This window comes from Diadema antillarum, unplaced genomic scaffold (genome assembly GCF_040938485.1).
Source record: "Diadema antillarum isolate AM-2024a unplaced genomic scaffold, OU_Dant_1.0 seq00000657_RagTag, whole genome shotgun sequence".
Taxonomy (NCBI): domain Eukaryota; kingdom Metazoa; phylum Echinodermata; class Echinoidea; order Diadematoida; family Diadematidae; genus Diadema; species Diadema antillarum.
The window spans coordinates 688508-702308 of NW_027271569.1; positions in this window are offsets into that span (position 1 = coordinate 688508).

Consider the following 13801-nt stretch of genomic DNA (forward strand, 5'->3'; position numbering starts at 1 on the left):
TAACCTTCGATGTCCGCTTCATTTATAGACATCGTATCATATTTTATTTTTACTTAGTGATACATTGTATAATAAATGGTTCTTTATGGATGAATTCTTTTCATTTGTGTATGAGTGGGTGTGTGTGTCTGTCTGTGGTTAGTGTCTGTCTGTGTGGGGGCGGGGATGGGGGCACGCTTGATCTTAATCCCCACTGTTGACAAACTAGGTGAATTTTAGCCATCAGCTTATTTCCATGATGCACACAAAGCTGATGTATAACTGCGTAAATTGTGTAATAGCGTTTATTGTCGTATGTAGGTGGAGCATACCTGTTTACCAGTACTTTGCATTAACCCATCGAGTACCACAAAACCCACGTTTCTGTGATTTTGGGCTGTGTTTATTATAATCTTGACTATTTATTGTTAATGTCTCATCGTGTAGAGTCGTTTTGTTTAAAAGGTCTTATTTTATTCGTTCGTATGGAATGTTTGCTTCAGTTGCAGAGACTTTCAAAAGTATTAAATTCAAAACTGATCCCTCAACGACAACGCACTATTAGAAGATTAAAATACATTTTCTGCCTCAAATCTGCAATCTTTAGACTTTGATATGATTTTGTGTAGAGCTAATAAATTTAACCAGTGCTATCCAGTCTTTGGTCTTATCAAGGCTATTAATTGCCAATTTAAGGAGGGCAAAATGATAGTTAATGCAGCAGCAAAATTCATGAGGAGTCGATGGGTTAAATTGTCTTTTACTCTATATTCCATAATATGCCAGAAGTCATTCTCTGCTATCAAGGCAACACTGCTGAAAATGGGATCATAATGATGTGTCACAATGTTCGTGATGTCATGTATGACGTCATCGGTTGTTAGTGGTGATATAGCAGTGCGAAAGCACTAGACATCACGGACGTGTCTTGAACAGACATTGGCCATTGTGTATTTTATCGGTCTCTCTTTGATTAATTCCTGCAATTTTGAACGCCCTTTCCTATAGTTTCATTTCAATATTCATTGGTACAATATGGAGAATGGCAGTCAAATCCATTCGCATGTACTATGTTGATAGCTAGTGTGTACACTCCCACTTTTTAGCATTTGCTTAGGAGAGTTTAATAGTAGATTTAAAAAATGTTCAGAAACAGGCGATCTATCCGTATTTAAATTGGCCTCTTCTTTTACGTGATTCTCCCTCTGTGTTCGAGTTTCCCGTTTTTAATACGAACGGGTTAACGCAGGTTGATTGGTGTTTATCAACTTTCATATATCTATACACGTGTATTACATGGATAGTTCAGACAATATCTTATAGAAAAAAAGAGGATAAGTCGACTGACAGGCGCTTTTAGATGAATTAGATGTCAGCCCCTATCCCCTCCCTCACATACACAATAACGAAATACAATTCTTTCCTCATGGCACCGTGTGTCATATTTAATGCTTCGTTTTGACCGAATTGATAGAAGAATGTTATAACACAATATGCGTCTCCTGTTATAACTCCAGTAAGCAGACTAATGCTGTTTATATTTTGATTTCTTTTTTTCATCTCTCGATATCTTTAGCCGGATGTGAACATCGTCGGCAGTCGGTTAGAACAAAATTCCAAACTCGTAATGAACAACATGCAATCGTATTTATCATTATGAAAATATAAAAATACCTACTTTACACTTCGCAGCTATATATATTAGTTGGCCCATCCGCAATACAAGTTCGTTGTGTTCGCAGTTTGTAGTTCATCACGAGCAACTGTTGCAGCTTGCATGTCTCGAGTCTTGAAAAGAAAGAGCAAAATACATCGTATACACGCGCATGACGACTGTTTTTATGTAATCTGCTGTCTTTCATGTTAGTACATCGATAGTAGACACTACTCTGAATAAAAGTGCGAAAGGTTTCTTCGATGAGTGTGTTTCACATTGGTCAGAAAGAATATAATTATAAGTACATCCTTATCCTGCTAATAGTAGCCAGTCAGTGCTACGATTCAAATAAAGCTTATCCCGAATTTTGGCTTTTGAATATTTTTTAGCCTTTTTTCGTGAAACAAACGTATCATTTTGTTTTTGCTCTTTATGTCACATTGTACCTTGTGTATTCTTACATCTCATTACCTTCGTTTGTGTCTAAAAGGAAATAAATCCTATTTATGAATTTTGAAGTAAATGATACTAGCTCCATGTGAACTTCATTCCATTAGTACATGTACGTTAAGGCGCTTTTGGAGAAAAATCTTCATCAAAAGTGAATCGTGCATGTTACTTTGCGTGTGCCTTTCAGTAGAAATACGTTTTTCGGTATTTGATTCACCGTTGCGGTGCAAATAATTTTCTGATAGACAGCAGACATATACATTCATTAACACTTATGTACACAACACACACACACACCCATAAATGTTTGTATGTATGTATGTTAATGATTATATATATATATATATATATATATATATATATATATATATATATACATACATACATACATACATACATACATACATTCAAGTTGACCAACTTTGAACGGTGCAAAGGGCAACAAGAAAAAATGAAATGAATCTTATTATTTCATCTTTTCCTGTTTGAACAGCTCAGCACAATACATGTATTTCCACAATTTCACGTTGACAGTAAACAGCACTAAACGGAAGAAAAACATATAGAAAGTGGCAAACAAACGTTCCGCGGAAGGTGTTCATACATGCAGTTTTGTAGAATTTTGAAGTATACATTAAACCAGAGAGAGAAGCGAGAGCAACGTGTCCTTGTACTGAGATCGCGTCCTTTCAGCAAACCTTTGAAGGAGAAAAATTATGCTGCAAATAATTATAAACGGCTTGTACAGCTTGTAATCTCTAATTTCGCCTCTGAAGCTTTACAAGCATTGCACATAAAATCACTGTCAGGTAAAGTACACACATGAGACAATCGTTCTGCGTTGGTCATTTTAGTCAGCAATTCTAAAACTATCATAGGGAAGATGACATCATAAACGTCTCCACCCAAGTTAATTTTGCCGAAATTTGCGATGATGTAGCCGTGGAACAGAAACGTCAAAGGTACCCGGTGTATCTATACTTAGGACTTTAATTCATAATCTTTAAACATGATGAACGTTATCCCACAGAGGCTACACTATCTGTGTATTTTCACGAAGTAATACTTCTCTCTGCGACCAGCCAACAGTATTGGTCACAACGAGCATGGTTTTTGCCCAAGGAATCAAATTGAAATACACGTGCATACTGCAATGCGCTACATGGCTATTAAGTATGATGATTATGTTGCATAATTAAGAAGTTACAATCGCTGTACACAGTAACTCCTTGGTTAAAACACAAGCTGACAGGCATCCATTTTCTTTTGTGTGTGAAACCGACTAGAAGACCACGCCTTACTACAAGTATATCGATACGTCAGCTGTTTCATGACAAAATAGATATCAAAGCTCGTTTTACTATTTCGGCTGGGGATATAATCAGATTTCGACCATGATTACTGATTGCTATTTGCGACGCCATCGTTGATTATACTGTACTCCACTATCGATACACCCTTGCAGTATACATTGTAAGTACATTCGGCTGGGGATATAATTAGATTTCGTTCATGATTACTGATTGTTATTTGCGACGCCATCATTGATTATATACTCCATTATCGATACACCCTTGCAGTATACATTGTAAGTACATTCAGCTGGGGATATAATTAGATTTCGTTCATGATTACTAATTGTTATTTGCGACTCCATCATTGATTATGATACACTCTATTATCGATACACCCTTGCAATACATTGTAAGTACCGGGAATAAGAGAGGTTTATGATCCCCAGAAACATCGCATTCAGCATGAATTTGTATTTGAATTTACTTATACACCACTCATGGAACGGACAGCTCTCTTAGCAAATTGCTATTTTTAGAAGCAGTCCAACAGACACATAAAACAAAACAAAACAAAAACAAACATTAGGTGGGGGGAGAGTTGAAAAACAACTGAACAAGAAAAGCGTAAATCAAATGAAACAGCAAACAAATAACAATATGTGCGAAAGACATGCCAGTCAAAAAAGTTAAACAATACTGATAAAGAGAACAACAACAAGAGAACACAAAATATAAAACTCAAAATCAGATGAAAACAAGAACTTTATCCATGAGAGGGATATGGCATGATGTGTGATGGTGTCTTGTAGCAAGGAAGATAGGTACATTGTATGTGTGTTCTTGGATGCCTCATCCAATGTCCATTGGATGAAAAAAATCCAAAAAATCAATTTCATAAGAAAAAGAAAAAAATCCTTGCAAAACAGTGCAAGAAAGATCAAAATCGGATAGGAAATAAGGAAGTTATCACAGTTTTGAAATGTCATTTTTTTTTCAAAAAACATTTTTTGGGGGTACTTCTTGATTTCATTGATCAGAACAGAAACATTGTCCTTTTTTACAATACTGTTGATCTTTTTTTTATTTTGTTACACATTATGTTTAAGCGCTTCGTGTATGTGTAGAAAAAGCGCTATATAAATGTTGGTTATTACTATTATTATTATTATCACTTAATAAATCATATGACATATACATTTTGAACATCACAAGACACACATTTTAATAGCATCCAATGATAGTAAAATTACTCGGCGTCTGATCCTTTTTTGGGCTATACTCTCTATCACACGTTAACACCAATAATTCTAGAATCGTATACACAGAAAAGGTCATTCATGCACTCTCCGTAACTTTCACTCTACAATGATATATACACCCAAACCTGGGCTGAAGATGCCAAGTCTCACGTCCCCTCTCCTGCCCCCCCCCCCCCCCCCGGGGGGGGGGGGATGGTATTCGATGCTACAGTCTTTGGGATAATAATGCAGAACAGAACAATTGTTTCATAAACATGAAATGTAAGAAACGTTATAACAAGAGAGAGAGAGAAAGAGAGAGGGAGGTAATTAGAAAAAAAAAGAGTATAATCCGCGGTGAGGAAGAAAAGACCATCTGAGCAAGGAAAAGGAGAGAGAAAGGGCAGTTGATTTTCTATAGAGATATGTGTTCTATTTTCCTCCACTTTGCCTCATACAAATCAAATTTATTCTTGCTTTTAGCTATTTCTTCATCAATCAAACTGTATTTTTTTTACATATTGCACAAAATGTTGCCGTTGAGCACATAAACTTTTATACTTGATTATATATAGTTATATAGTTATATATATATATAATTATAGCTTAATTGCACGAAAACACAAAACCGTTCCTCGGATGTATAACACCATAATACAAGGAAAAGAAGAAATTACGCGGTGCGTAATATATGTCCCCGCCGGAAGTAGCATTTTGTAGCAATATGTACAATATTGGTCAAAAATCAAGGTCAAAGGTCAAAGAAGTCAAAGGTCAAAATTCTGCGTAGAGGTTTTGAAGCCCTCATCTAGTGCCATCACATAAAGCAAACGGAATCGAAATCGGGTTAGAAATGGCGAAGGAGTAGCATTTTGTAGCAAATGTAAAATACAGGTCAAAAATCAAGGTCAAAGGTCAAAGAAGTCAAAGGTCAAAATTCTGTGTAGAAGTTTTGAAGCCCTCACCTAGTGCCATCATATAAAGTAAACGGAATCAAAATCGGGTTAGAAATGGCGAAGGAGTAGCATTTTGTAGCAAAATGTACAATATAGGTCAAAGGTCAAGGTCAAAGGTCACAACTGAAATTCTGTGTAGATGTTTCAAGCTCCCATGTAGTGCTATCATATAAAGCTAACAGAATCAAGATTGGCTCATAAATGACAGAGAAGTAGCAAATTGAACATTTTGATAACACACAGACGCACACACACACACACACACACACGGACACACACACGTACGGAGCCCGTTTCATAGTCCCCTGCTCGAACTCGTTCGGCGGGGACAATAACACCTTTTTACATGAAAGCAATTGCAAGGAATCAATTTTCCTTTTTTCCTCGTTAAACAATGACTCCCAGAATACTGACACCCTCCGGCAATCAAAAAATAAATGTTATGTTGTTTCCGGTTCACTTTTACAAAAAGGAACATCTTGAGTCATCTTTTTTCCGTATTCGAACAAGCCACGAATTAACGGGAATCAAATTATTCAATATCTTATATTGCGTTATTCTTAATTTTGTATCAATTCTCAGGCTGGCAGGTAATTTGAAAAAAGATTGAACATCGTCAAATCCAATGCCAGTGACGTTTTGTGACGTCACTTCCGGAACGACCTTTTCACGAATACGGGGGAATAGCATTTGGGTATTATCCTCATAAAGTGGTCCCCATGCCTTTATTTTTCATTGATAACCAAAGATTTTGGTATTTCTAGTTTCCTCAGAAGCTGGGAAATATGATGCAAGGCAAAGTTTGGCAATATAAGCCCTCAGTTTGTTGTCATCGACAACGAAATGGGCAACGATGTCGACAAAATTCAACAAAATTTTACAAAATTTGTGAAATTTTTCAAGTTCCACCCTTTAAGTAAATGATAATGATGAAGTCTTGTATAGCGCCGGTATCCGCCAAATCAGGCGCTCATAGCGCTTGCTCCAAAATAAATACATAATTCAGCTTAGATTTCATGGGTGCACCGCTTGTGATATGACAGTTAAAATAAAAAGAAATAGTTCCAGGAAGCAATTGTCTCCAAATGTGTAAACATACATTCTTAAACATTGGCTAGTTTTCCAATTTGAAGAGATGGGTCTTGAGGGCTGTTTTAAAAGATTCTGTGGTAAGAGCTCTGCGGATAGACTGTGGAAGGCCATTCCATATCTTTGCAGCAGCCTCGCGGAATGAACGAGCTCCCCAAGAGTTGTGTGCTCTGTGTTCCACCAGCAGGTACTTGTCTGCAGAACGTAGATTTTCTCTTGCTGGGACATACGGCTCTAGTAGATCACATATATATGATGCAGAACTGCCATTCAGTGCCTTGTACACAACCAAACTGATCTTATACTCAATCCTCTGTTCAACACATAGCCAATGTAGCTTTTTCAGAAGAGAGTTGATGCTTGTACTCTTCCTGGACATGGTGACAACTCTAGCTGCGCTATTCTGCAGGCGCTGAAGTCTGTGTATTTGTGATTTATTCAGATAATACAATACTGAATTTCCCATGTCAAGCCTCGATGTGATGTATGCATGCACCAGAAGTTCTGCAACATGGTTATTGATGTACTTGTGGATCAAGCCAATGTTTCTGAGAGCTAAGAAAGCTGCTCTGGATACAGCCAAGATGTGGCTTTCCATGGAAAGATTAGAGTCAAAAATGATTCCAAGATTCCTGGCAGTATCTGAAGGAGGGATGAATTTTCCACCCACTCTGATCCCAGTGACGTTTAGGGCCTACCTTTGGTCTTTGATGCTTAGACCCAATGATCATAAACTCCGTCTTCCCTTCATTAAGCTTCAGAAAGTTTGAAATCACCCACTTATGCAACTCATCAACACAAGCCTCAATACGCTGTATTGCTTGGATTACTTCAGAATGGACAGGATTCACTGATAAATATATCTGGATATCATCAGCGTAGCAATGATAACTAAGGCCATGACTCTTGATGATATCTCCAAGTGGCAAGCAGTACATGCAGAAGAGCACTGGGCCCAGGACAGATTCTTGAGGAAGTCCATATTGCAAAGGCAATCTGTCAGAGCTAGCACCATGCATGCTCACAAAGTGTGTTCTCTGAGTGAGATAAGAACGGAACCAGTGAAGCGCAATTTCAGTTACACCAAAGAGGCTTTCCAAGCGAGTAAGAAGAACTCCATGATCTACAGTATCAAAGGCTGCAGACATGTCCAAAAGGACCAGGAGAGATATTTTCCCAACATTCATAGCTTGAAGGAGATCATTCTGAATTCTAAGTACAGCAGTCTCCACACTGTGGTGAGCACGATAAGCCGACTGGAAATCATCATATAAGCTGTTTTCTTGTAAGAATGTTGTGAGCTGCTTGGATACTACTCTCTCTAAGGTTTTGCTCAGAAAACAGAGGTTTGACACAGGACGGAAATTGCTCATCACATTTGAATCCAAATTTGCCTTCTTCAGCACAGGGCAGATCTTAGCAACCTTTAGCACAGGAGGAACCTCACCCAATTTCAGAGAGTTATTGATGATAGATGTCATAGCTGGAACTACTGCAGTGGCGCACTTCTTCATCAATGATGCAGGAACTGGGCCTAAATCACAACACTTTCCTGGGGATTTTGAAAGAATCTGAAGTACCTCTTGCTCTGATACTTCATCAAAACCTGGGAAACGACATGCTGCAGTCTGTATATTTTGTGAAAAATTTGTTAAATGACTTGAAATTTGGTCTGGATATTAAATGAATATCTCTTTTTACGAAAACAAAAGCAAAAGATTTTGGCCTAATTGTAATCCGATCTTCTTCTGTAGACATTCGAGTGCGCATGCGCGTTGTCTGGAAATTAGCCTCCGAAATGCCTTTTTTTGATGTCCAGTATCAAAAATGAGTTACAACGAATCTTTTTATCATGTAAATTCACAACTTTAATCAATTTTTGTAATCAGCAATCACCTGATTGAATAAAAGTTGCCTTAAAATGAGAAATCAAAGATGACTATGGTTCTTTTTGATGATGACGTTGGTCACGACATCGAAGATGAAGACGACGTCAAAGACTAGAAATACGACATAGCAGGGATTCGTTTACAAATCTCCTTTTCAATTGATTGATTTTAGTGATAAATTTACAGTAAAGGAAATCAAGATAATGAATTCTCAATTCTACTGGCATTTTTTTTTGCAATAAACTCAAATCCTGCTTAAAGGGGAAATCCAGTCTAAAAATAAGTTAGTCTGATAAAAAAGAGTAAAATCTTACGAAATCAACGGTAAGAATTTGGCTGTAATCTGATGAAAAATAAAGAAGTTACTATTTTTTGCTAATTTCTGCAAAAACATTTCTTGTACAGTGGATAAGAATATGCAAATGAGTAACCTGACCATGTCATAATCTCACAATTTTCCATTGATCGTGTACAAAAAATAACAAAAAAAAATCAATGTTTCAGTCATTGAAGTCTGACAAATGATGTAATTCCTGGTTGCATAACTTGGTAATGGTGATGTTACATATATCATGATTTGAGCCTCGAGCATAATTGCGTTTGAATGAAAAACTGGAAATGTCAAAATTGTATGTACAAACTATATGGCAAGATGTGAGGGGATGACATGCTCACCATGTCATTTCATATTGACCGTTCAAGAGCTATTTCCTCAAAAAAATAGCGAAACTTCAAAATGTCATATAACTTCCATATTTTTCATGCAATTTCGATCACAATTTTACCATTGAACTAGTAATATTTTACTTTTTCTTATCGGACTAACTTTTATTTGGACTGGATTTCCCCTTTAGATAAAGGCGTATAACTAGTTTCACAATTAAAACACTTATCTCAACTACGCTGCATTCACTGGCACATTTCTATAATACTGTATCAGGCATGGATAATATTTTGACATGATATTTCCTCTATTTTCTTCAGAAATTGCATCTACATTGAACTTGTCACTGAAATGACACTATACATGATGCATAATCGAGACAATGGACTTTTAGAGGCCTAAATTACTTTGATGTTTGTTTGTTTTTTTAACAGGGGAATGCTAACTTGTGGGTTCTCGGCGGTTCTGTGGCATAGTGGGTAAAACTTTCGACTCCCGATCGGAGGACCCGAGTTCGAGACACGAATCAATCACGATGTACAATTTCTCGATGGTAATGATTATATTAACATCATTTTCATTTTATTTCGAAAATTTGGGAATATGGACTTGCAGGTCATCGACAATGAAGTTGGCATACATGAGGTTGACAAACTTAAAAGTCCACGCAGTTTTTTGCAAGTTCTCACGCTAAAACATCTAAATATCCATTATTTGTGGTAATATCATTGAATGAAATTAAATCTAGTCTGGATATTAGATATATAACCATATTCAACAAAAAACAAAAAACAAATAAGGCATTATCTTAATTCAGGCATTTTCTGTAGACATTTAACTTAAAGTCAACACTTTTGTTAGATCAGCCATGGTGCCCTATGGATGTCAAGAAGCTGACGCTGATTCACCGGGTACACTTCACGAGTTCGACACCCACGAATCATACAACCCATGAGTCATAGAGCCCGCGAAATATACAGCCTGTGAGCAGCGTTGCCAGGTCCCAACAGAGCAAAATCACCAAAAGGCTTGTGAAAAATCACCAAAACCATAAAAAGATCACCAAATTCAGAAACGCCAGGTAAGGTTTCAATGATGTAAATAAACCTTTATCAAACACTCTGCGCTAGTCTCGGTGCAATTTACGGCGTGCCGTAGTCACACACACTAAATGCAAAATGTGCACGATGTGTATGGATGAGTATCTGTGTGTGGTCAGTGGTGCTGAGTGACAAAAAGGGGGCACATGTTCTGCTTCTACAGGAAATAATGGAAAACCTTTGGGCAAAATGCATTTTCGTTTTCAATTGGAGTGATTGTTTTCCATTGGTCTAAAAAATCACCAAAAATTACCAAAAATCACAAAATTTTGATTTGGTTACCAGGCTAAAATTTTGTCACCAAACAACTTCAAAAATCACCAAATTTCACCCTTTTTGGTTACCGAAATCACCATCTGGCAACACTGCCTGTGAGTCCTACAGCCCATGAGTTCGACACCCTTGAGTCTGACACCAGGCAAGCCAGGCCCACGAGTTTGACACGTAATAAACAAGACCCACGAGAAAAAAATATATTTACGGCCCTGCGATGTAATATCGAACTCGTGGATCGTTTTTAACTGGTGAGGTTTGTTTGTTTGTTTGTTTGTTTTTTGTTTTTTGTTTGGGGGTTGTTGCTTAGAAAAGTGTCAAACTCGTGGACCTTGTTTGCCTAGTGTCAAACTTGCGGGCCTTGTTTGTATACTGTCGGACTCCTGGGCCTTATTTGCCTGCTGTCGAAGTCATGGGCTGTACGACTCGTTTGTTGTATAATTTGTGGATGTCGAACTCGTGGGATGACAACGAATCACTTTGCCATCCTTTCAAAGTCTGAAATTGTTTTGAGCTCTGAATCGAATTCCAATCTCACCATCATTGTCATTTTCTGAGTGTATAGGTTTAATGAATTCATTTTTGCTCCTGTCACTGCTTCTATGCCAGTATCGGGCTTTGATACATCAGCCATGGTGCCTTCAGAACGTCAACAAACTGATACGGCATCACCTCCCCTGAGGTGAAACCAATAGAGGTCGCATTAGATCTTCATCCTTCGTCTATCCATGATCTTTGGTCCGTTGCTAGCTTCCATATTCACGATATTCTTAGTTTGATAATTGCTACGGAGGACATGCTGTTCAGAGACGTCTCTGAGAAGCCAGATCAAAAGTTTTTGCCTTTGTGACATAAATCATTTTACCGCACTTAGACTGTATTGTCAAGAATCGCAGAGCATTCACCTCCGAATTCTTCTGTTACCATGCAAAGCACAGCAAAATATTTTCAGTTCATCCATCACCTCAGCTGTCCCATTTCATGATTCAGCCCTTGTATGTACATAATTTCTAGGACTCCACGTATTTACTGACTGCAATACCACTAGTGCCTTATAGGTAAGGGGAAGGTAAAAACAATGTCGAGGCTGATGAGTCATTTCATGCTGTATTTCCGAAGCATGGTGAATCTTGAAATGTTATAGCTGAGATGATGAACTGGAACGATTTACCTGTGCCTTGTATGGTAACAGAAGAATTAGGAAGGTGAATGCCCTCCAAACTCTTTACAGTCCAAGTGCGGTGAAATGGCTAATGTCACAAAGGCAAAAAAAATTTGATCTGGCTATGATACCGCCCTGCTGAAAGGTTTTAGAGCAGCATGTCCTATGCAATTATCAAACAAGAATATGAAAGCTAGCAACAAACCCAAACGAAAGACATGGATGGACAAAGGATGAAGATCTAATGCGACCTCTGTGGACCTCAAGGGAGGTGCTGCCGCGTCAGCCTGGGGACATGCATCCTGGAAGTCACTGTGGCTGATGAATCGGAGCAGATACTGGTATGGCAACAGTGACATGAGTAAAAATAGATTAATTCAACTTATACCGCACTCACAAAATGACCATTATGGACATTGGAATTTGATTTGGTTAAGAGCTCATGCGCAAATGAATATCAGACACTGACAGGATGGGGAGATGATTCCGCATCAGCTTGGGGACATCTTATTAGGCACCATGACTTATGAATCGTAGCCCGATACTGATAGTGACAGTGAAAGTAGTGAAAATGAATTCATTTAACCAATAGAATCACAGAGTTACAATGATAGTGACATCGGAATTTTACAATGTTCATGGGCAAACGAGTGTCAGACTTTGAAAGGATAACTTAGAGCTGGTAGATGACTCCATCAATTTCGACATATCGGTATTAAGCCAGTGGTAATCATTTGAAGCATTTCGATGTTGGACCCTCAATAATTTCATCGGAAGTAAATCATGCTGGAAAAAATATATGATAATTAGCAAATTATTTTCATGAAACATCATATAACCAATTCTACTCTGAACAATAAATACATTTAAAAAGTTTCTTTATACTTTCAGATGGAATAAAAAAAAATTTAAAAAGAGGTATCACAAATATATTGGTTAGTGTTGACTAAGTATATGAATGCTAATGATATTTTCAAAGCATAAGTTACGAAACCTCCTGCCGAAAGGTAGATTTCTCTTTGATCAAAAAGATAGTCAGACAGGCGGAGAAGATCCTAGGGGTACAATTACATTTCGAAGATCTTTGTAGGAGTAAAATTGTTGAAAAGGCCAAATCAATCATGGATAATGGGCTTCATCCTCTAAATGATAATTATGTAGTGTTGAGGTCAGGGAACAGGCTGAGATCGCTTCGATGTAGAAAAAGTAGGTTCCTGGACTCCTTTGTGCCTAGCTCCATTAGAATGTTGAACGGAGGGACATTGCTCAGATTTTAATATTTTGATTGTGTTTTTGTGTTATAATCAAATCTGTATCATATCAAACATCAGATATATGTGTATCATTATTATGTATGAGTGGATGAAGCTGTGTTTATCAATTGCCCCAAGGGTGGCTTGTTTGCTCTTATGTTTTAAATTCAGTGTATAATCTTGTCATTCGACAAAAATTTTGCAGGGCAAGTTCTGGTCTATTTGGTCAAAGGCCAAAGGTTAAAGTCAAGTGAAAATATTAATTCAGGAGTATAGAATGATTATGACCGTGGTGTGATGTGTGTATTTTTTTTTTTTTTTTTTTTGGGGGGGGGGGGGTCAAAAACACATAGATCCATATTTGTGTACCTTCACACACATGCACACACACACACACACACACACTTACGTATGTAACCTTCAAGATCTTTATACAATCATTATTTACATATAAACATGCATTCATTTGTATTGTTTATATTTCTTATATAGTTATTACTAATTGACACATATTCATACACCGGCATATATTATGTGCACACCACATCCAATACAATGTTGACTCATACAGATTAGTACTTCTTTGATGTTATATATCTATGACAATGATAGTGATATTGTATCGCTGTATATCTTTTGTACGTCTATCATGTCTATGTATCTATGCTATACAATGTATGTGTGTGCTTTGTATAATATGTATAATGTATCGATGTAACCGGATATGCATGCAAACATACCAATTATCAATTGACACATATTATTTATACACCAGTATATATCAATCATGCACACC